The sequence below is a fragment of the Caloenas nicobarica genome, chromosome 2 (assembly GCF_036013445.1).
Source record: "Caloenas nicobarica isolate bCalNic1 chromosome 2, bCalNic1.hap1, whole genome shotgun sequence".
NCBI lineage: Eukaryota > Metazoa > Chordata > Aves > Columbiformes > Columbidae > Caloenas > Caloenas nicobarica.
The window spans coordinates 115,193,662-115,218,729 of record NC_088246.1 but is presented as its reverse complement, the minus strand read 5'-3'; the positions used below and the strand labels follow the sequence as shown (position 1 = coordinate 115,218,729).

The 25,068-nt window shown below is 41.2% G+C and overlaps 1 protein-coding gene across 4 annotated transcripts in view; it reads right to left on the bottom strand.

Annotated features, from left to right (window-relative positions):
- Positions 1–21,932, bottom strand: part of GREB1L (GREB1 like retinoic acid receptor coactivator) — a 144,380-nt gene extending 122,448 nt beyond the window's left edge. For 2 of the 4 annotated variants that reach the window (XM_065628448.1, XM_065628452.1), the window contains exon 1: positions 21,886–21,932. The gene's annotated coding sequence lies outside the window, so the exon portion shown is untranslated. Of the gene's footprint in view, positions 1–21,364; positions 21,394–21,885 lie in introns of those variants that run through there. The other 2 variants (XM_065628451.1, XM_065628450.1) reach the window with 2 other exon arrangements.
- Between the last annotated feature and the right edge of the window lie 3,136 nt (positions 21,933–25,068).

Below are 25,068 nucleotides of genomic sequence, written 5' to 3'. Positions count from 1 at the left end.
TTACAACTTTGTGCAGGGCAACATAACAACCACATGAGTAGAACTATTAAGGAAATTACCTAATCCAATTAAAGGCTTTCCTACAAACATTTAAAATGAAAATTTGTGAGAGATGCTTGCCAAGCACCTTCTGTCCTTTGTCACAGGGAGTAATTCGGTCTGCATTCGGCTTCACCCCTCTGGTGTCAGCCACCCATCTGTCACCTCCCTTTTTCTGGGGTAATCTGCTCTGTACTTAAGAATCTCTGCACACCAGCCTCCTAAATCTCATCTACCTCAAGAAAGTTCCCTCTTGCCCATACTGAGGGTAGTGACAGTTGTAACCAAACATGGGTAACTACTACTACTTGCCTAGCTAAGCACAAACCATTGTCACCAGCATCTACAAAACAAATACAATGGTGCTTGACCAGACCTCTCTAGCTTATGCTTCCAAAGAACCTATATTTAGCTGCAACTGAGTGTCAAGAAGGTTCTTTTCTATAACCTACCTTTATTAAAAAAATGTAACCTAAGGGCATACTCTCAGAGTGAGAGTCTTTCCTAGACGAAGGCAGTGTGGGCAGCAGTGGTGATGTATTTCAACAGCATGGGGATCTCACCCACAGTTAGTGTCACTGCATGGGTTTGTCCAGCAAAGGGCTCCGGAGAATATGGCAACAGACTCGTTTCAAGGGCACACAGAGAAAACGATACCTGTATCTTCCCAAGTCTGGTAGAATTCTTCTCAGCTAGAAACATTTCATTTCTGCCAGGCAAAAAGACTCACTATATAGCATATCTCAACTACATACGTCCTGCTTCAGACCATGCACAGCAGTCAACATTAAAACAGCTGCTCTGTTTGAGACAGCAGCAAGGAAAAGCTACAAAGCAAACTGCATCCCAAACTCGATCCCAAGCCCACTTCACACACAGAGTCTCACAGAAACTCCAGTCTTTAAGGTGATTACTCTGACAAAGCTTTATTACAAAGGCAGAAGAGACAGCAACTGAAAAACACTGTTTCAGTCACAGGGAAAATGTTCCTAGAAAATTACTTTGGAAGATTACTTATTCTGAAATTCTGACATGTAGATCATACAGTTTGAAAGGAGATTTTGTTTTAATGAAACTTAAACAAGGGGCTTTATGCAGGGTCAGAAATGCTACTGCTAGCTGACACATGAATAAGCAGCTCAGTTTGTTAAATGAAAAGATGCAACAAATTCAGTTATTAGCAATGAGAAAATTCAGAAATGTGAATGATTTAATATGTATGAAGCAATATTTTTTAATCCGAAAGAGCTTTAAGAACAGTTTTATAGTTTTCCCTGTCTCTTCCAGCTCTGTTCACACTCCTGGCAACATCAGCCATAAGCAGCTATACAGCAAGGTGCTAACAAACTCTGCTGCTTTAAAAGCTTTTAAACTACAGCAGACAAGGAGCAAAAAAACACTTAGGAGACAAGGGGAGTGGAGATGGCTAAAAAAGAAAGTCACACTGAAAAACACCAATGAAACAAGTAAGATTTAAACTTCATTATTTTTACAAAAAAAGCAATTATTTAAACTATGCTATAAATACACGATCATAGCCCTAGTTGGCTGCATGAGTGCAATAAATTCAGTGGCTTTTCGATTAAAGCATATATATAATTAAAACTATTATTTTTATTAGTATTAAACTATTAACATTATTTAATTAAATAATTAAATGGAGCTTAACTAAAACATTGAGAAATCACTAATAGGAGTTCCAATCTTATATTTTGTGTGTCATGAGCTGAGCATGTAATCTTATATATACAGCATAAAAATCTCCCACAGCACTTTACATGCACAGATCAAGATCTACAGTCTTCCTTCCAAACTCATATCTGGGCATTATCCATATTTTACAGAAGGACAGCTACAACCAACAAGTTTAAAATTACTCAACTAACAGCCAATCCATAAATCGGCTTGAGGTGAAGGTCTCACTACTTTCAAGAGTTAACATTTGCACCTTTTTTTTTTTTAAATAGCTCTCCCAACACAGATGCAGAAGATGCTTGGTGCAGCAATGCACAAGCTTTCGAGAAGCCAGCAGAAACTAAACCAATTTAAAAAGTTGCTTTCTTAGAGAGAAATGTACAAGTCTGACCACCTCCTCCACAATCCGGTTTTCCAGGAAAGATATGAACAAGCATATTTCTGCTTGAGCTAAATGGACACAGAGGGGCATGAACAACGCCTGTTCGGCTACAGAGTTCTGCATGCAGTTATACTTTTTTTTAGAAGTTGTCTTTTCCTATTTGTCCCTGGCTGCTTGATTTTTTTAAAGTATGATTTGACAGACAGAGCAGCACAAAAGTAACACAGCTAACAAGATTTAGGTAACTGTCTTGGATGTATTAGAAGCAGAGAAGAAATACCCTGATGCAAATACAAACTTAAGCTTCTTCAGAACAATTCTGTTGGTTGGAAAAGGCACTAAGTCACATGTGGCACCCTTCACATCTGTATTTCAAAGACTCCTGTAATGAACATGCCTCAAAAAAAGCACTTATCCGTGCCTAAAATCCCAAATCTAAACCAGAGTGACATTTCATATGTAGTTTGAGAAGTAGCACTGAAAATTTGAACAAGAGAGAGTAATTGATTCATTACATCTATTTCTACTATATTTCTTTTTGTATTTTTTGGTCCCCATTTCAATAGGCATTGTTTAAATTGCCCTAATCTGCAAACAGCAACAATAAGTGTAGCAAATACTTGACAATGAAGATGTAAAGCCTCTAAAAACCTGTTACCTTAGTAACCACGAGAATGCAGGAGAATAAGAATACATGGAGTGTCAGGACATCATTTTGGATTCCACAGGGTTTGGGTTGAAATACAGTCAGCTTTCATTAGCTTTTTGTTTTTCCCAGTAGGTCCTTGGACTTTGAAACAAAACCTGAATGACAGCTATGAGCAATTCCAGCCCCACTCCTGATGAGCCACACCAAACAAAACAGCTCTCTTCACTGGGAATCCCCCCCCCAACCCTTTGCACCCAAACCAACCTTGAAACAAACATTATTTATGCTGCTGACCTCTCTGGATATCACTAATAAATTGCATTCCAAAACCAAGAGTAAAACGAATAGCCGCTTTCCTGGGACTTAATAAATAATTCACTTTAAACAAATGTACCATAAGAAAAATAAAAAGCCCACATCTCCACCCAGGACATCACTGTAACCCCACAGTTTATTTACAGGCTTTATGGAGTACATTAAATCAACACTAAGAATTTAGCTGTTAATTTAAGTAGCACTGTATTTTCATTTTACTCATGGATGGGGAAAAGATAAAAAAGAAGATAAAGAATTGAGATCCATGCCCCCCACCCCCACCAAGGTCTGTTGGGAAGCTTGTGGTCAAGACCGAACAGAACAAAGATCTCCCAGTCACTGGCTTTAACCGGCTTAATTCCAGGTCCATCCCCTCACTCTTTGCTGCTATCTAGTCACTCGGGAAAACAATCCGGGGAAAAAAAAAAAAACAAAACAAAACACAAACCTCCAGGCAAATAGGTTGGAAAAATGAGCAAGAAACTCAGTCATCTGGATTATGTTAGACTCAGTCCCTAGAACACCTAAATGCTCCTTGAACTTTACACATACAGCTTTATGCTCATAGTTTCCTCCCCGGGAGTCCAACCCAGGTCTGTTCAGAAAGCTAGAGAAAGTCAGCTATGCTCCTCACCCATGAATTCTGCAGTCAACTACAAATTACAAATTCACAGCAATATAGCCAACCAAAACATCTGCCTATTAATCAACATTAAGTTCTCTAAAAGCCTGATCGACTTTCTAGATACAATGAAAAAGCATAGTAGTGTTGGAGAGTGAGAAAAAGTGAGGAGAAAGGAAGAAATATTTTTGCTCAGTGAGAGAACAATAAGTAGAAATAACAGCCTACTTGGTCATCAGGTGATGACAAAAATATTTGCATCAAAAAACCTGGAAGGTAACAGTAGTTCAGAGACATTGGTCTTGGTCTTGCCTTACTTTCACTCACTCCTCTTCCAACTGATAGGGTATTTCTTTTCCATTCACAGAAATTGCTATTTCAGGACATCACTGACAGCTGTAAGAGCTGCTGCCTGTGTTTATTTGCAGTTTTCTGCAGTCATTTACACACATATAAAGCAATACCACACAGTGGTAACACCCATTTTACACACAATACCCCAGATTTTTACACGATGCTGTATGAATGTCTGGATCACATTAAATGTCATTAATAAACACCAAAGCCACAGTGCAAAATAGCAGTATATCTCCAGGCAACTGCAACTTCCAAGTCAAATAAAAAATAATATCTAGATTAAATCTAATTAGTCGTTACGTATAGAAGAGTACCTCTTGAATGATCTATTCACACATTTTTGTAGATATATAGAGAAAAAAAGAGTTGCTATTCCCCACTCCCAGGAGCGCTCAGGTGTTCAGAAACAGGCTCATTTCTACAATGGTAAGCACATCCACAAGAGCCATGAGCCAGCGGGTTATAAAAAAAGCACATTTTATCCAGCCATATGCAGGACGAAGGCCACCTCAGGTTTTGATACACTAACTTAGCCCTCAGAAGTCGAATTTTCAGATCAATCCGGCACTCCTTTTTTTGGTCACTCACTTCTATGAGGAAACGAGGAAAAATAAGCACAACCTCAAAATATTTTTTAGGAGAAAAGGATGTCAGAAGAGACCACGAGTTTTGAGAATTAAAAAAAAAAAAAAATCCACACCAAACCCACACCAAAACATATCTTCTCCATGAATCTCGTTCCCTCACTGTGAAATATAAAAAATGAACAAACAAAAAAACCAGCTGAAGCAGCAGTTACAAGCACTGCCAGACATTTCAATCTCTTACAGAGTCCACTGCCAATTCCTAAGCAGTCCCACCACCCACAGCTATCACTCAAGAGGTGTATTAGATGACCAGATGGCTACAGGGTGGAACTGATCATAAACTGATCATAATGACTGTTCTCCTACAACATACTTTCAGAGCACTAAAAATAAATAAAGCTGCCAGAAGTGGTCTAAGTGGAGCAGCTCTAGTCAGTAGCCAAGCCAAAGCAAAGTGAAGATCAGAGGATAAGCAGAGTCCAGCATGCCCAGTGCCTGGAGCTCTTCCAAAGTTGAGGGTTTACCTGGAGAATAGCTTCTAACAGACAAGGGCTGTGATGGACTATGAAGTAGTTGGCCACATATCTCCATTGAGGACATTCTTTTTCTTTCCAAAGTTGGGCTTCAGTTCAGTGGCTTCGGAAAGCCACTCGCTGGAAACAAAAGGCTCCCTAAAAACCTTTGTTTTGTTGCTTCCTCTCTGGAAAGCCTGTCAGTGGCACTGCCGGCCACACTTTCCTAGGAGAAGGGAAGCTTGGCACTTTCACCTTTGATGCACGTGGTTTTAAAGTTGGGGATGTGGGTTGGGAAGGAAAGGATAGCATCATTATTCTTCTTACAGCTCTCTCCTGCAAACCACAAACAGGCCTTTTTATCACAAGAGAGGAAGATTTCTCAAACTGCTATTAAGGACAGCAGCGCTATCAGCTCTGTAAATGGAGGCTGAGTCAGAGCTGCAACAGGATCGCTGTAACAATGACATACGTGAGGAGCGTACATGAACTCACCCAGTATGGAAAAGTAGTTGATCATGAACCTACCTCTGTGCTCCCCCTCCCAAAAGAAAACCACTGGAGAACACCCTGACACTGAATAGCATTGCTCAGACTCTCTGGCTGACTGCACTCGGGAGAAGGCAAAAAATATACATAAATAATTCCATCCTTTCAACAGCAACATAAGAAGGTGAACGCAAGCAGATGCCAGTCTTCTACCTACTTCCCTTTCTAGAATTACTGCCCTCCTGTAAGGTAAGACACAGGCGCTTTGCCTTCTCACTGCCACATCTGTAGCTGCTTTTATCTGGGAACAAAGGACACATCAGATCTGTTCTAACAGGAGAAGTGCAGTATGACCTGACCCGAGAAAGCACGAAGATAAGTGCAGGCCTGTGTTCTAACTGCTCTGTCATCTGCACAGGCCACGGACTCAACTGCTCGCTCTAGATGCTGGGAGAACTGGACTGTTTGTCACTTCCCTACAATTTCAGCCATACAGCATAGTCACGCTCTTTCAAGGGAACAGCGAAGATCTGATGGATCAGAAAAATCAATTTCTCTATGCCAGACATAAAACTGTGTTCCAAATATCTAGAACAGGTTTTTCAAGCCCGAAATAAAATTCCCAAGTTCATTTTTTTCCCCCACAAACACTCAGTTCTGCAGGACTAAAATAAATGAATCAGTTCTCAAACCAGTTCAGAACAGTTCCTTCACTGACAAGTTCAAGCTCCTTGGCCCTAGTTGGTACTAGTTCTACAATTTTTTTTTTTTTAAATCTCAGCGTAATTTCAAAACAGACTGAAAATGCCTAAAAGGCATGTTGGTGGTGCCCATCACATTCTATCAAAAAAGGGCAAAAAGCAGCACACATGCATATTTGGTTGATTTTAAAGAAGCGATTTCTGTATACCTGTCCAGTTTACAAGATTTCCAAACTAATACCAAAGTGCAATTTCTTTACCTAACAGAAGATACATGTATAATAACACCTCATAGTTTATTTGGCACTAAAGGTAAAAAGATTAAATTTAAATAAAATAAGAGATTCTACTCTGTACTCATCACTTCCACCCCCATGTGTCCCACTGCACCGGCCAAGCTCAGTGTGTCACTCAGTGGTAAACTGGATCAAGGAATTGATCCACCTAAAAAGTAATCTGGAAAATAAGTTGTTTTTCAAGTGGGTCAGTTCCTCTGGCAGATCCCAGCATACAACAAACAAACAGCAGCAAAATGGGGGGAAAGGCTGAGGGCGAGGTGAGGAAATGGCAACCAACAAGGACGATGCAAGGGTTAATCAACCAGCACGCCACAGTGCTGGCACACAGGCTCATTTACATAGTTTGATATGAACCTTCTTTAATAAGCCAAATTACAGATTTTTAATTCCACATGCAACTTTAAAAGGAAAGAAAATCTCACAAGTATGCCTGACCCAACATCCACTGTATCAATGTTTAGTAGGCACTTTGCCACCAGCTTCAAAGCCAGCTGAATTTGACCTACCTCCAGGACCATGCTGAAAAGCTGCAGACTACAGCTCTTCTACCTGTGGAAAGCAACCTGAATAGCATGTGGGAAAAACAGAAGAGAAAAGGAAATTAACTTTTCTAACACCTTCCACTCTGTGAAGTGACTTTTAAGAATTACCTCCAAATTTCATCTACTGAGTGATAAGTAGGCTCAACTCAAATAAGCACAGACCTGTTAAGATGCCAAGACATTTGTACTGAAGCTCTTTCCTTCTTGCCCTCCTCTCTAACTCAGCATCATGGGAATACTCCAGCAGAGAGTTTCACTGACCAAAGGAAATAACAGTGACTATCATTGTCTTATTGCATTGCGGGACTTCACTCCTTTTGCAGATATTTCCTGTTTTCTCTAGACACACGCTTTACTTTTTCTTCAGAAGACACCTGGAACTGTGAACCTCCCCTCTGAACTCCGCTGAAATTGAGGGCAGAGAAGGAAATAGTATTGCAGTGCTTAACAAATAATGGCAGCTACAGAGGACATGCACATATTAGCATGTGCATGCATCTTGTACCCTGCATGCATAAAACTAAAAGGAAGAATATAAGCTTCTGCAATATAAATAAAGCAGATAACTTTAAAATACTCTAATCAGTGTTTAAATCTATCCAGCACCTTACTACTAAGCAAACATTGGGAGGTACTCAAACAGAGAATGATTTTCTGACAATTAAGCAAGAACAATAGCAAATATTCCATTTGCAATTAAGAATCTGGGTTTTGTTTTCACAGAAACAGTGGGGATTTCTTCAATAGTTACTTCAATTAACTTCTGCTCCCACCGCACCATCAAAAGGCTTAACACACCCCAAACCATGGCTTTTTCCCAACAATTTCAGACTAAAAAAAGGCATTATTACATCCTCTTTAAAAAAAATCTTAATTACTTTTATTACACTCACCTACTGTACTAATGTGCACTCCCCAAGAGATTTAAAACCAAAATAAAAGGGGGGGGGAAGCCCCACACACCACAATACAGATAAATAAACCCCTGGAAAACCACAGTTAATGGCCCAGGAAGAACTAAAACCCCTAAAACATTTTTTTTTCAATATATAAAAATTAAAATTAATAGGTCTGGTTTGTTGTTGCCACAAGCCATCCTGCTAATTCAGGGCAATGTCACCAACAGTATTCTTATCTGTAAAGGGTAACAATCAATTGTTTGACAGAAACAAAGGCGAGCTCAACAGGAAATCAACCAGCTCGGGACAGATGGTCACCGAATCAAGTTTCACCCCTCCCCTCTCCAAAAATAGGCTTAAGAGGCATTTTTCTGTTACCAAGCAACAGCCCAAAGGAAGGCATAAATCTTTTCCTACGTGTTATTCCCCTCCTCCCCGACACGCATACATTTCAATCTACTAGGGTGGTATGTTTGTGGGTTTGTTTATTTTTTAAATAACAGGTACGAGGGTTGATTCTGTTCAATGCCAACGTGTTTCTACATGCTGAATAGCCACTTTTCCTTTTTTTGGGCAAGAAGGTGGCTAATGGTAACACCATGAAGGTGGGTTACAAGCAGGGGTACAATACCAGTTAGTAACCCCTCCGTGTTCAGCCAAGGTTCACTGGAGACCTGAGAAATTACTCCCCTGAGGAGGAGAATTCCTGACAATTGTTTTATATAAAACCGACATGACCCTGATCACACTCTGACAAGAGAGGTGACCTTCTTTAAAAAAGTCATCATAAAACCCTGTACCTGCTTTAACCCATAAAAATCCATAAAATTTAATTCCCCCCCGCCCCGGAAAAAAAAAAAAAAAAAAAAAAAAACCACACAGTATCTTTCATGTACACACAGACCAGCAGACTGTCAAATCATTTGAATTTTTGGAGCATTAATTCTGTCGTACATCAACCACCCTAAGTGAGACTCGGCTACTTGGGGTAAGGGATGAGTAGGAAAAGATAATCAACATTTACTTTTCTGCTGTGCCAGGGGAAGAAAGGAGGGTGGGGGTGGAAGGAGAAAGAGACCCGATGTGGCTTTTTGTGGAGAGGAGGGGGAGGGGAGCAGGGAGCCAGGGGGTAAAGGAAAGTGGCTCTGAAATTCAGAGTAGCATGCAGAGAACAAACTGGTTAGTTTGACCCCCTATCATACCAACCGGTAACAGGCTGGCAGGCCACAAAGAGAGATGTAGATAAATTTAGCCATACAAAGAGTAATCTGCAAGATTTTTTTTTAAAAAAAGGTTTACAATTATGACCGTCACAAAAATTAAATAGGGAAGAAAAAGTCTCACTTCGGCAACAAACTGGGTAATCACCCTTTAAAAGTGTAGAGCCTGGATTACCACTAACACATACTTAGACTACTAAAACATATGGCCAAATGAAAAAAAAAAGAGGGGCTGTATGGGGGGAGGGGAAAGGTTGTGACGGCATGTGGGCTGCAAACACTTCATTTACTCCCTCAACTACCGCTTGCTTTAGCCAGCTGAAGACCTTCTGTGAGACACAGCCTAGGCTATTTTCACTGGGTATTTCATATTCTCCTTTAACACCAAGGCAGACGCCAGTTAGCACCACTACGGTGGGTAAACAGAGCCCTGGACATGGGCTGCTTCGCAGACGAAGGGCCTTGGACTTTCAAATCCATTTCACCACAAAGCCATCTCGGTGGAGACGATGCCCTGGGTCTCCGCACACAGGAACCAGATCTTGCAGCAAAACCCGAGACCGAGATGTTTAAATTAAATTAATTAAAATTAATTGAAATTACACAGAAGGTTGAAGCACAAAAGCCAAATTAACAACTGTTTATATGTACACCAAGAACACAGTTTGGTCTACTATGTCTAAAGCTTACTGATAGAAGCATGAAACTCAGCAGCCCTGGGTCCTGACAGGAAACTTGAACTAAGGACCCTCTAGGTTCAGCCACAGAAGACCATAATGGCTAATCATTAGTGTATATAGTGCTTAAAAACCTCCCAGGACAACCACCATCCTTATTTCAGAGATAGGGAAACAGAGGCGTGGAGAAGCCACGCGGCTTCTCTCAGTGGCCAAGTCCACATTATAGTATCACTCCGAGCATTCATTCGAAAGCACGTTGGTTTTTTATGTAAATTCATGGCCAACATCAACATTTTTACAGCTGTTTTTCCTTGCTTCCTCACAGCTTAGTGAGAGCCTGGTAGCTGAAATGCAGTTCTTTACCAAAACTTGTCTCTCTGATGAAGCAGGCAATGATAGATGTCCCAGCGTTATTCAGGAATGGATATACCTGTTTTTCTAACACACTCAGAATTTGGGTAAATAAGACATGAAAAAACTACCATTTTTCTCTAAGGCACGTTAGTAATTTGGCTATAGCATATTATATTACTATGGACTGTGACAGGTTTTTTTATTTTGACCATCAGTGTACATGGTGTGAAATATATCGTGGCAACAGAAGCCCCATACTCTTTAACTGCTAGCACATAATACATCATATGGGAAAAAAAACTACATTGTAGTTTTGCATAAACATTTTTCATAGTTTTAGAAAAGGCTTTTTCTCTTGCATTCACAAATGTATGTCCTTTTACACTGCTCGGCTATGGTAAGAGAGATAACCACATAAGAGGGGAAAGAGAAGTTTTTTCCTTTTCCCCTCTTAAGTATGCCAGCATGCTTTTCTTCAGTGACCAAAGAAGCTTCCATATTCCTTGGCCAAAGTGTAATCTGCAGAGACACTGCACATTTTTTGGTAAAAACATAAAAGGATGCAAGTTTACCTCAAATTTCCCTCAATAATTCTATGATTCTATGAAGTGAGGACTGAGGAGCTTGTTTTCCAGTATCTTTTTCTTAAAAACAAAACCAAAAAACCCACAAACAAAAAACCCCCAACCAACCAACAAAAACACGCACCACAAAACCACAATTCCACACAACAGATTCTCTTTGGTTTCTCTAGCTCTCAAACTGCTAGTTTAGAACTCCATGTCTTCTAACTCAATCTATTGTTATATTAGGTTCAACTTGACTCTTTACCTTGAACTAAGCCATTCTTCAGCAAAATAAAGCATGTATCTGTGAACGATCAAAAAAAAAATCTACATCTTTTTTTGCCATAGAACATAATAGCAGTTGGCTGTGCAGAACACAAGAACATCCCTCAGTTACATCTGACCTGCTCTGGTCAGATGTACTAAGCTTAAGCTAAAGTTACAAACCCATGTTTTCTCCATAGCAAGTAATTCAGTAGTAGCAGAATGGAACCCAAAGATCAATTGAATACAAAAATCTTATTAAAATGATTATAGTGCTTCTATCCAATAAAGGATGGGAAGAGGAATAGAATGGTAAAAACCAACAATCATCAGTTAAAAGCTCTGTTAAATCTAGCTGTAGAAACAGAGAAGGAATTACAGAGCATCAAGGATAGGTAAGCCAGTAATGACTGCAGATAGATCACTCTAAGCCTCATTTCCAAAATAAAGAAAATCACAATCCGAGTATTATTCTTCATATGGCTATATGATATGGTGATATTGCATTTAACTGTTTACTCACCAGTTTGACATCAACCCATTTCAAAAGAGGCCATTTATTTTCTCCTCATGAATTCATGGTTTGAGGCTATTTTTCCTGGCACACATAATGACAGTATGGACACAAGAAGATTTACCAGTGTGTTCTCTTATCTCTGCACACTGGCTGAAAGAAACACAGTTTATGTGATTTATTCTAGATCAGAAAGGCACTGTGACAACACACAGAATAGACAGTCATTTTCAACAAGCATTTTTTAATGAGAAATTTATCAGTCCTTCTCAGCATCAACTGCACTTCAGAACAGGGAGGACAGAACTGTTCTAATGAATTCATCCTGACTCCAGCTTCCTTCCAGGCACATGGCCTCGAATACACTCATTTTCTGTCCTTGGGACAAAGCATTAGTTATGAATCATAAAACAGTTCTGCTCCCTGGCCCTTGTTAACGTGACAGTCGACGTCTTCCTAAAATTGAGTTTCTTAAAGAACATGTGTCTAGTTGCCAATTTTTAGTTCTTCTTTACCACTTGCTGTGTTTTTTTAATGGGATCTCAGCTTCCCACAGTTTATTCAGATAATCATTTGGAGTAGGAAAAGCTATGTTGTCATCCAGCCTCTATTCCTCTTTTCATAATTGGAAATAAAAAGTACCACCGCCTTCTTCCCACACTTGGCTGTTTTTCTGCTGCATATGGATTATGTTCAGCTAGAACATGGCAGCTAGAGGGAAACTGTAACCCACATACTGAATCATCACATCAGAATCAATAGGTCCAGAAAAATAAAGCATATGGGCACACATACAACTCAGTTATCAGAAAGATGCACAATGGCATGTAATTGAGAACAGCAGTTCCCAAACGTCGCCAATTAACAAAACAATAAGTAGAAATGATTAATTGAAATAACAAACAAACATCTCCTTTTTATGCATGTTTTCTTTTAGTCCTGAAAAGGTTTAAAATTAATGGTCCTGGTTTTATTTTAATTTTCCTTAGAGTAAAATGTTTGATTATGAACATCGATCTAGAAAGACTGATTTTACACAATGCATCAAAGTCAATCAATCCATTAGGTATCGCTGTTACCCTTTGATGCTCAATCTTCCATCCCAGACAGGCCAAGCAACCTCTTATGGAGTCACTCAAGCTTTGCAGCCTTCCCATTAACACATGCCCAGCAAAGCCTCAATCACCAGACTGTTTCTGGGTCACCATCCAGTATCATGACAAGACTTGTAGACAGCTGCCAGTAACAGAACACACACATTAATGTGTGTGACCGGATACACAACCAGCATGTATTTCTGATGACAAATTAAAAGCACATCTAGCACACAGCACAAAAATGGCCAGAAAGATGAGAACAGAAAGCAGGTTACCAAAACGGATCATGCTGCCAGTAGCCTATTCCTTGAGTACGTTTGCAAAGACCTTGGGCCAGATGAATTGTTTCAGGAAGTTGTATCTTACTAATAGGTAATACTGCTTAGTTTTAGGTGTTTTGTACTACCCCACTTTACAACAAACAACAGAATCACAGAATAATTTGGGTTGGAAGGGACCTCTGAAGGTCAACGAGTGCAACCTCACACTCCAGACAGGGCCACATTGGAAATCCTGTGAAAAGAAAACACCATATTGGTATATTTTGGTTCATGGCTGATCTGCATGAATAGTTTTGACTGATTAACTCGTCAAATTTAAATGTGAGGTCTGCCATCACTCTCAGCTAGACTACAATTAACAACTGAAGGTCCGTTTCTTAAAAATAAAAAGTCTAACACACAAAATACAGTTTTTCCTCAAAAAAAAGAAAGTATTTGCGTTGACAAAACATTTATCTGTTTCCCAATATGCAGTTTTTGCAATTTGGGCAAACTACTAATGAACTACAAAACAAAGATTCAGTCATATGTCAAGGTTATACACTGAGGTTCATGCTGTACTTGTTTATATAATGAATCAGAATAGAGAACACAAGCTTAAGATATCAGTATCACCAGACATCAGAAGTATCAAAACTATGCAGCATCTGTTGCATTCCTCTCTCTTTTTCATCCCTAAAATTCTGAACTGCATGTTACTGAATTCAAAGTTGAGCCCCTTTTTCAATTAAAAAGCATCTGGAAGAATACTGTCTTTTACTGAAAGCAAGTCTCAGATCCAATTCTCATTTATTACACTGCTGGGACAGCATCCTTTAAGTGTGGTGATCAAAAACAAAGCTTTTTCCCCCCACCTTTAAACGAGCATCAAAGCAACAACATTAGGACGAATTTTCAACAGTTCAAAACCTACAGATTATATAGATTTGCCTTTTTAAGCAGTAGGAACCCTGGCAACATATGCACGCAACTTCACAAGTTCAACTTGGCAGCTAATCTGTCTGGCCTTAGCATATAGTCAGAAATTTATTTACTATGGTGACAGCAAATGGAGCTAAACACCTACACTGCACTGTGTAGATGAGTGCTTAACCCCTGTTGCAATCACAGCCTCCCTCTTTCTACACCAAATATGCATCAGGACTGGAATCACCCCAAATCCAAGTTTGACAGAAAGCCAGCCAGTTGTGCTGCAGATGAAAATTGAGCATCCATCTGCACAGCAACCAGGCACAAAGCATCTCTCAATAAAACCACCATGCTGGACAGTCAGCAAGCAAGCACTGTTCACTATGATAGCTAAGAGCAGCCAGAATATTTTTTTTTCCTTCCTCCTCTCAGGCTTTTCTGCCACAAGGTCACATCTGCTGTTCAAAATCAAAGTGGTTTTTTGGTGGTGGCTTTTGTTTGAGAGCTTCCGAGGCATACAGTTTTGAATAACATTACTAATGGCACATCTACACACTAAGAACTCCTGGTCTAGTCATACACACACAGAAATGCCAACTGTGAACACAATGTTAGAGTTCAGACCAGCAGCATAAGCCGCCTCTGCCAAGCAATCATTAAAGAAAAATAATCCTATGACCCATTAAGATATTGGACCATTAATATATTAGACTCCAGCATTTCTAATTCATGTCCTCTTCTCTTTCATATATACACACATGCACACTATTCTCCCTAATTTGTCCAGTCTGCAACTGAGAGGACTTCTGGAGGAGGCAACTGCCTATGCATTTTCCATGCAGCACGTAAAGCACTCTCAGGCACATAGTAGATAAGAAGGATGTTACTAAGTTAATGCTACAAAACAAGCAAACCCCTCCAAACCTGTATGTTTAGATGTCCCGCTGCTTCATCAGAAAAGATTCCATAGCTCTTGACACAAAAGCTTGTGACAGCTAACGTTTTAATCTTGATGCCCTTGAAATCCAGCTTTCCCCTCACATCTGCTAAAATCATGACTGTGGACCTGGAAGAAGAAGGTGAAATAACAATCTGGCAGGCAAGTTATCTTCCCCCTCCTCGAAAGGCTTGGAAACTGAGAGATGACTCTCCTAATGCAAAAAAACCAAAACGAAACAAAAAAAAAACCCTGTCAAAAGCTAACCTTCGAAATTTGCTGAAACTGCTGCAATCAGGACTGTGAGGATATGCATATTTTTCACTCTGAACTTTGGCTCTGAAATACCCCACCAGCAGTTTTGCATGCCTCTGTCCAGGGCATTAAAGTCTTCTTGGGTGGCTTTGCCCTTTCCCTTCCCTCAGGTTTTCTTTAAAATTGCTTCTCTGTGAGCTGGTACTGATCACTCACCTAACCCACCTAATTTCTTACTGTTCTCACAGCCAGAATTTTCCCTCTAAGAGATTAAGATTAGAAAGAGTAACAACGTCTTAACATTTCATCTATACGAATAAATTTTTGAAAGCATTTTTTACAAGACTAGAAAACCACTGTGTTCTTAAAGGTCACATACAACATGACAGGCAGGAAGCTGTTTCCCTTTTCTTGATGCAGTGAAGGGCATTGTAGCTGTAAAAATCAAGACCTAATTTCCAGTCTCCACAAATGAATCACCTTGTTGCACTAAGACCTTGATTCTTTATAAGTGGTTTAAAGAAATTACAAGATTAAGCTTCCTTTATGAAACAGCTGTTCTCAAAGTGGACTGAAAGTGTGAAAGAACAGGAGAATAAAGCCACCTAAGGCTCAAAAGGAACACAGAATTTGGGGGGCTTCCTGGCAAGCCACAGGGAGATGGTCAGTGAGGCAGGAACAAAAGCAGTAAAGTAGATGGCATGATCTCCTGAACAGCAAGACTGAGATGCAATCATACACTGTGAAACACCATATCACAACCAACACCTTATCACCAAGGAGACAGTAATTGGAGAACTAATAGCAACAAAATAGTATACCAACAGTGGAAGGACACAAGGCTTAGGCCACCAAATGGAGCACTTGGCTCTCTGCAAATCCTAAATTGACAGCCATCAAGACAAGGTTTTACCACATATACTCTTTATCCTGAGACATCAGTAACATGGGTAGGCAACAGTAATGCTGATAAAACTCTGCTGTGAATGTCCCTTTTTCTCCAGTAACTCCAGCATAAAGAGGTAGTTGCCCAGATTCCTCATGGTGTTGGAAGCAGCTGTACTCAGCTATTGGGAACTGCTCCTCCTGACCATTACAACAGCTCTCTGAAGTGTGTATGATGGAGGAAGCTCCAAAGAGCTCAGATCTCACTAAACCAAGGATGCTGTGCCACATTTCGGTTTTTAAAAAGTGGTCATATCCTCTTTACTAGGAAGACTGTGGAGGATCAGGCACACAGAAATTTCCAAACACTCTACTAATTACTCTTGACTGATGGCACCACAAGGAAGGGACAATACAACTTGGACTATACATAGTCTCACTGAGCATTGACATTAGAATTGCATATGAACTACCTCTATCTTTTAAAAGACAGCTGGGATTAACAGGGAAGAAAAATGAATGCATAAATTAACTATCAAACTCCCAGAACAGGACTGTTAGGTTTCCTTATGTCCAGAGACCCGAGAACCTACAAGAAAGCAAGTTCTGAAGTTGGACGTAGCATTTTAAAAGCAAGGGAAGGAAAAGCCTAATATTTCTCAAATATGTAGAGCATTAGAGGGAAAACGTTTCATATGTGCACTAATACTAATACAAATTTAAACATTTTATGGTTCCAGAGAAAAACAGCAGACTAAACTGTCTTCCAAAGAAGGTTAGTGACTTCTCTGAAATTTTGGTGGTATACACTCCATTCAACAGAGAAATCGGTGGTGTGGAGGGAGATGCAGCAGAATTCAGTGCAAAGAAACAGAGACACTAGCAAAATGTTCAGTTGCATTTGCCATCCTAAATGCACCAGTTTAAAATAGTCAGTCATCTAACTAACCTTAACAACCTCACATTGTACGTTCCAGGGAAGTTGTATTACTTTCGGTGAGATGCAGAGATGAGTCTTCATTTAAAAAAAAGAAAAAGAACACTATTAAGTCGACGGTTACATTCAGTAACTAACTTGTTCACTTACCTCAAAGTGCGTGGCTCAGATCACACCAACAGTCCTGAAAAGAGCTAATTACAGACTATGATGAAGACAGGACCGAGAGAACAGGAGGATCTTTGCACAGCATTTTCTAAAACTAGTTATTCCAGGCTTGTTCATTGAACAACAGACAACAGATGTCTGGTAATCTCTTAAGTAACAGTATCTTAAGTCTGCCCACACTGTTTTGCTGCTCATAGCTCCATCAGTTTGAAAAACTACCTCAAAATAACCTCTCTAAAACCTTACATGGGGAATATTAATTGAAGGCTTCTATCAGATCTTGTCATATTGACTCAGGCTGCTCCCTACCTTCTTACTCTTCTGGTGATTTTATGTCATAACATACAGTTCTTCCCATCTTTTACATTTTATGAACATTTTATTAATTCTTGTAGTATAACTGCAATTTTAAAAAGTAAACATTAAATGCAAATTAATCAAAGTGTTTGACAATTTTTCCTGTAAGATCTTCAGCTCAGGTATATGGGAGTGTTTTTAATTCAACCTCTGAAGTGCCATGGAACTTAAAATGCTAACTCAATGAGAATTATATTAAATACACTTAAATTAAAGCAGTCATTTATACAATTCTCTCTGGCCTCTCATGTCCCAAAAGAATTTCACAGCAGCTGTGACACTACTGTGTGACATAGTAAGATGACAGAAATCAGCTGACGTGACTTCGAGAGTCACTCGAAACAAAAATAATTCCATTTTAGCATCATTTTTACGCGGAACTCCATACTTCTTCTTGGTACTTCTAAGCCAACCACAGCAGCGTACAAAATTTGGCTGTTCCCACTGTGATTAAACACTGTCCCAGATTTCTGTCATCCACAAGTTCCTCCGACAGGTATTCTGTAGTTCTGGTTTGGATTATAAAAACATTAATTATTCCATGAAAACATTGAGAGCCTAATGCTACTGGATAATTCACCACTGTAGGCACCTTCACAGCATGGCTCATTTTTGGGTCATCTTCATTGCCTACCTGCAAGTTCGAATCCATTAAGAGGAGCTATACTAGCCATGCTCAGAGTTGCAAATGGCCTCTCTAATGACTCACTGAAAATTCGTTTACCAGTTCTCTCCTTATTATATGAGGATATTTCCAGAGTTCTTAAAAACAAGATGTGTTTGGGATATACAAGACATAAGATTGGTCCATTAATATATCTCCATGCAGAATCCATCATGAAACAAAATGATCAGGTTTGGAATTTTTTAAAAATTAATCTGAAACTATATTAGGCAAAAGTGTTTTGAGCAAACAGGCAATGCTCTTCACAGCACTTTAAGGAATGTCACGACAAGAGAGGATTTGAGGAAAGTCAGTGATTCTTAGAGAAAATAACAACACATCAATTGTAAAAAAAATTAGTGGTGTTTTATGATTGCCACTGTAATCTGTTCCAGAATATTAGAGATATCTTAATCATTATACCTAATGAACTCTAGTTCGCAGGATTAATTCTCTAAAAGACATCGCTGTCAAAATGTCAAGGCTTATTACTCCTTCATTTGTCAGTCTTTTCAACTGTCTTCCTTTTCACGATTCCATTTTAGAAGCAAAGTAAAACGTGTCTTCTGTATTATGTCCGAGAAATGACTATGCAAGAATAGGTAAAACACATGCATCTCAAAGAGGTTATTCATCTAAGGTATAAAACTAAAAATCTGAAACGTTTTTTTTACATTAACAATTTCACAATCCTTTTTACAAGACTGAAGATGTGATGCCTTAATATCATGTCCAACCTCCAGGTTTTGTTAATTACATCTTACCTACCTAAATGCCCCCTGTAGTTTCAATTAGACATGGTATTCTTCTTCACTTCCCGTCTTGATTATTGTGCACTGTTGCTAAGCGCTAGTTAACAGTTGCCACATTCACCCCAAGTTGGCTGCACTTCAGTGGTCATTCAAAGAATTAAATCCAAAACATATGGTACAGAACGATACAAAGCATAAAAGTACTTTCGAAAACCACTCTAAAATGCTTAATATGAAAGATACTACAAAAGATTACACTGCTGAAAGTAAAATCCTTACAGTTCTATGCCCACTTAAAATCTCCTAGAAACACAAACTTAGTGACATGCGTTCAATCCTTTTTTTTTTTGTTGGCTACCATTAATAAGCTTTCCTAGAGTATATTTTTGACATTATACTGAGTCTAGTTTTACACTGAATAAACAGCCCAGCATTCATAATAGGATAGGCTTCATGGCAGACAGATTTTTCCAGATTTCCCTTAAAATATAGTTTCATTACCTATATTCCATAGCAACTAATTAGAGTTTCCTAAATTACACTACTAAGTTTTCTTTACTTTTCCTTTTATCTACAAAATACTTTGGACATGACTTGTTGAACTGCCAAATATCAATACCAATAGTTAGGTGTTCAAGAAGACCTTGAACCAAATGTGCTTTTTTGAATCCTAGACAAACCTTTCACAGTCAGATTGCCCCTCCTTTCATCTGTGATGTCCTCTTGAGATCTTAAATAACTTCACATATTTTAAGTATCCCAGTAAAATCTCAGTAACCAGGTTGCCTGTTATTGCTTATTTCCTTTAGTATTACATCCTGGGCTTAAAAACTGCCTTAGCAAAAAATCATCGCCATTTATTTTTGTTACATTATCTACAGCCACACCCAACTAATAAAACTTCCTGATACATACATATGGGTTTTTATAACTAAGTTCTTTTTCTGTTAAACACCTTACTCAGTAATTTATTTTGCACACACACTACCAATAATAAACGAAAACATATACTGTATTTGTTATCTATATTAACAGATACATAATTTAACCTCCAGAGCTCAACCCTTTAAACACAAACCGAACATTATTCTTTGACTTTCTAGAGCATTTTGTTGGAAGTACTTGAGAATACATGAGAAAAAGTATGCGTCTATTCAAAATCCACAAATGTTAAAATGAGGAATAAACAAACATTTCTCAACAGCTCTGAGAATCCTCACTCAATCCTTACTCCTTCGCAAAGAGGTATTTAAAAAGTTAATTCGCCAGCCCCATAAGTGCTTTTGTCCTACTCACAAGCAAATTCTTCAGGATAAGGTTTAATATTTCCAAATAATTTTTTTAGATCTCACTAGTGCTTATGTTCTAAGTTTGTCAATCAACAGAAGATTCACCATTATTTTTCTTCAGAGGGCATATTTCAAACACCTTAACAAACCCCAAACTTAAGTGTGTATTTAACAGTGCAGAAAGCTTCTACCTACTCACTTCACCCTCAGCTCTAAACAACAGTAATAATTGTAAAAAAAAAAAAAAGCTTCAGTTATTCCTAAAGTCAGAAAATAAAAGACAGTACTTTCTTCTTCAGTAGCCTTTTATTTCAACCTTTTAAAAAGCTCTTTGTAACAAGGTATCAATGAAGTATGAAGAATATGGAATATTATTTCAATACTACTTAAAATATAATTCAGCGAGAAAGTCATAAGAGCCACCAATTCAAAGAAAACCACATGAAATCATGTAAAAAAAAAAAAAGGTCACATTTTCGGGGTAATTAAAGCAATCACACTGACAAGCCACAGACATGGGAAATATTTTTCCACCATGTAACTTAAAGGTCTCCTGCACTTCAAACACATCTGACCATCGATAATTCTTAAGTTTCAGATTATGGATGCAGTCTTGGGGCCTAAACAAACAGCAACCCTCGGCGCACCCCCTGGGCTGGCCGAAATCGTATGGTTTAAACAAAGTTTTCACGTTTCGGAGATTTCAGGAAAGCCGAGGGAAGCGCTGGGGAGGGAAGGGCTGAACCCCGGCGGTCCCTCACCGCAGCCGGGGGCCGCGGGGCGCCCTTCATAAACCTGTCAGCCGCCTCGGGGAGCCGGCGCTCGGTCCACCGGAGCCGGTTTTCTCCCCTCTGCCTTGACTTCCTAAACAAGTCCTGTCGATCGCTCGTCAGCACGGGGAAGGGAATCACCCAAGGGCAGCCTGTGACAGGGCCCGCGACGGCAGCGCCTGCCCTCAGCGCGACCGTTACTGCCCGTTGGGCTGCCGCGTCTCCAGGGGACTCCGCCGCCCCCCCCGCCACGGGCACAGCGCTCCCCGGGAACGAGATCCAGCGCCCTAGCCTGCCCTCCTCCAAACCGGGCCGCACACGTCCAGAAATACCCTCCGAACAACCCCCCCAGGCCGCCCACCGCCGGCGCTCCCCACCTCAGGCGAAGCCTCCCCGGGCGCGGAGGGCGAGGCAGCCGAGCCCCCTGCCGGCGGCCGCTCTCATGGCAGCGCGGGGCGGGGAGCTCGCCGCCCGCCCGCTCTCCAGCAGAGCCACCTGCACCCCCCGCGCCCGCCTCCCCCTCGCTCTCCGGGGCTTTGCTGCCTCCCGGCCGCCCGCCCGCAGGGACAGCTTTACTCCGGCAGCCGCCCGGCCAGGGCGCTCCCGCCTCCACCTTGCCCCGTCCGCGCGGGGTCATTTCCCACCCCGGTCCAAAACGACGGTAACAAAGGGCTGGAGCCCACCCGGGGGAGAGCACCGGCAGCCCGGCAGTGACACCGGCCGCGCCGCCGGCAGCCTCCGCCGCCCCCGCTGCTGCGCTCCGCGGGGCGACTGACACCGAGCGCGACCCGGCGAGCGGGGCCCCGCTGCCGCCGGCCCGACCCGCTACCTTTGTGCCCTCCCCAGAAACCGGCGAGAAGGCGAAGTAAAGCCCCGCGCCCCCTGCCGCTTCCCTTACCTTGCTGGGCAGAGAGGAGAAGTTGAAGCGCTCTCCTTCCACCCCCTCCCTCACTTATTTTATTTATTTATTTATTAATTTTTTTTCCACCCCGTCCCTCCTCTCACACCGAGCAACTGCACTCAGCAGTCCCGCCCGGTGCCGCCGTCTCCCTCCGGGTCTCGGTCTCTCTCCGGCGGGAGGAGGGGAGGGGAGGAGAATGGGGCGGACCCGCAGGTGCCGCCCCTCCTGCTCTGACAGCGGGGAGGGAGAGGGGTCGGGGAGGGGGCGGCGGGCGAGGGGACCGGGCGGTGGCACCGGGCGGTGGCGGCGGGGGAGCAGCGCTCAGGTGAGGGGGTGTCCAGCGGGCGGCAGGGCTGAGGAACGGCCTCTCCCTCCCGGGCCAGGCCCCAGGGCCACGGGGTTGGGGAGGGGGGCGGCCGCGCCGTGCCTGGGCCTGAGGTGATGGGTCGGGAACGGGCGCTGGGATGGACGCGGGTCGGTGGAGGAGGGAGGCAGGCAGGGCGGGGAGAGCCGGGACATGGCGGCCGAGGCTCGGTGAGGAGAGAGGGAGCTGGGGTGCTTCCAGTCGGGGAGGGAAGGGATGAGGCCCTGCGCGGAGGGGAGCCAAGAAGGGAGCTGGGAGGCGTCAAAGCCCTGTGAGGAATCCAGCGTGGCTCGGTGGCGGAGGGGCAGAAGGTGGCACTGTGACATGGCCCTGCGGTGCGTGCCGGGCAGGGCTACGGGCAGAGTTTAGAGTTGGGAGGGATCACCTCACGTTTTGGGTTTAGTTAGCCCAGGAGCGGTAGAGTAGAAGCTGAAGGAGCTTAGCATGGTAGGAGGGCACTGTGTGTGAACTTGGGTCGGAGATTGAATTGAACAGGGGTCAAGGCAAGGAGCGTGGGGAGGAAGGGATATGAGTGCATTGGAGGGGATGGAAACAGAAGGATCTGGAACATTTGAAGCTGTAAATGGAGCCCGAGTCTGTGTGGGGAAGCAGCGGGTTTGGGCTGTTAGTGTCTGTAAAGACTCAAGTCGGACTTAGCACAGGAGCATGGGAAGGGGACTAGAAATACAGCAGGGTGCTCCGAGGGAAAATATCCATTGAACTGGGGAAAAATCATTTTGCATTTTCTTCCTTTCACCTTTGATTGATTCAGCTACCATATGAGACATCTCCTCTCTTTTTCACTTTTTGCTTTTCAAAGAGTGTATTTCTTGAGAGCCTTTTCAAAACCCTTTTTCTTCTCTTGGGACCAAAGCTCAATCTTAGGCAGTGTTCTGTCTTTTTGCTTCAGCAGCTGAGAAAAACACGACAGTAACAAAAAAAAAGTGGTAGTGTTGTTTGTTTTCTTTGACAGGAATCTGCTGCTGTATGACGTTGAGAGAGAAAGATGTCCAGTACTTTTCTCGCATCCTTTTATTTTGTATTTGCTAGTTAAAATACTAACTTCCAGCATCCTAGTGAGTTTTCTCATTACCACAGATAATGAGACTTTCCATCAAAAAATGGGAGGGCAAAAACTGTCCCTACCTCCTGGAGAAAATGGAGATAGCACAGCGATGGCGTGGCACTGCAGTACTGCTGCTCAGTCCGGAAATGAGAAACAGAGGTCAGTCTAATAGATAATGTAGATGGCTTTGTACATTCAACGAAGTTAGCCTTTTTCTGCGTTAATCACACTCTGATAGGCACTAAGAAGGTTTTCACTATTGATTCTGTTTTGGTTTAATTTGAGCAATGCTTTTTCATGACATGCTGATTTGCACTTCATTTCATTGAATGGGATACAAAAGTGTAGTAATGGTGCATATATCTGTCTACATAAGTTACAGACCAAAGGCTGGGGCATATCGCTATGCAGTCTTCATAGCAAACTTGCTAGGAAAGAATCTTCAAGCCATCTCAGATGATGCAGCTCATATATACAAAATGTATATACATCACTGCCTTTTATGCATCCATATGAATTTATATTTCTGGATACATGCTTTTTTCCTACCAGCTTCTTTGGTGGGAAATACCAAAAGAAGTTGGTTTCTTATCAACTTCTTTGGCACTTCTTTGTAGTACTTTGGTACTTCTTAGCTCATGGCTACAGACATGAGCTCCAGAACTTTCTTTTATATATGTTCTTATGTCACAGTTGTTCTCAAAACCCAGGTACCTCCCAAATAAAGCTTTGCAACTAGTTTGTTCATTGACTGCTTTGATTCTGAGATTATGTAGTTTTTATATGAATAGCTTAATCAGTTGGCTTTGACAGGACTATTCACATACTTGAATTACTTAGAGCTGGGCTTCAGCAGTGGATTACCTGAATACATGCTACCTCCATTAGCCTGTCTTGGTGTCTGTGTATGTATAAAGTTGCTAATAATATGACCCTTGACAACAGATAGCTAAAAATTCAGCTGAAGCAGAATGTAAAATACTTCACCAAGTCAGATCTGGCTTTAGGATCAAGTCCTAAAGCTTTGCCATTTTGCCTGTTCTAAGCTGGACACTTGATTTTTCTGGCAACTTGGAAGTAGATAGCTGCAAAAGAGTTCAGGCTGCCATTCTAATATGTCCACTTGTATGCTGTATATGTCAACTGTGCTGTTGATACTCTGCAAAATATAATGGAATTAAGCAATATCACTGTCAGTCCTTTGAGATAATGTTGCCAGGTGACTCTGGGCAGATTTAGACAGTGACTTTGTTATTACTGTTAAAGCTTCATGAGATATTTGAAAGCATATCAAGGCGCCTGTTGAATACCTTCTGTAGCATATGATCATTCAAACCTAGATTACTTAATTATATCTAAATTGATCCCTGTAATTGCAGTCTAGATTTACCTTGACATTTCGGACTCTTTATTTAGAGGTATCTACTGAATGAATGAGAATTATTCCAGTAGCTTTAATGCAGTAATTCTTATTTTGACTTATTTTTGTTTTGCTCTTTTGAAAAGGAAGAAACATTCATTATGTGTTTTCTTCTAACTTTAGACTTTGACTATCAACATTTACACAGCTTGTAGGGTGGTTTCATCTGTACCATCTGTGGGCCATATTGCACATCAGATGGCAGGATAAAATCTGTAACAAGAACGTTTTGGGACATAAAAGTCTTTCAGAGTTTGAAGCCATGATATTCACAACACAAATGTGCAGAGCCACTCATGTATCTGAAACAGAAGACAGAAAATGCCAAAG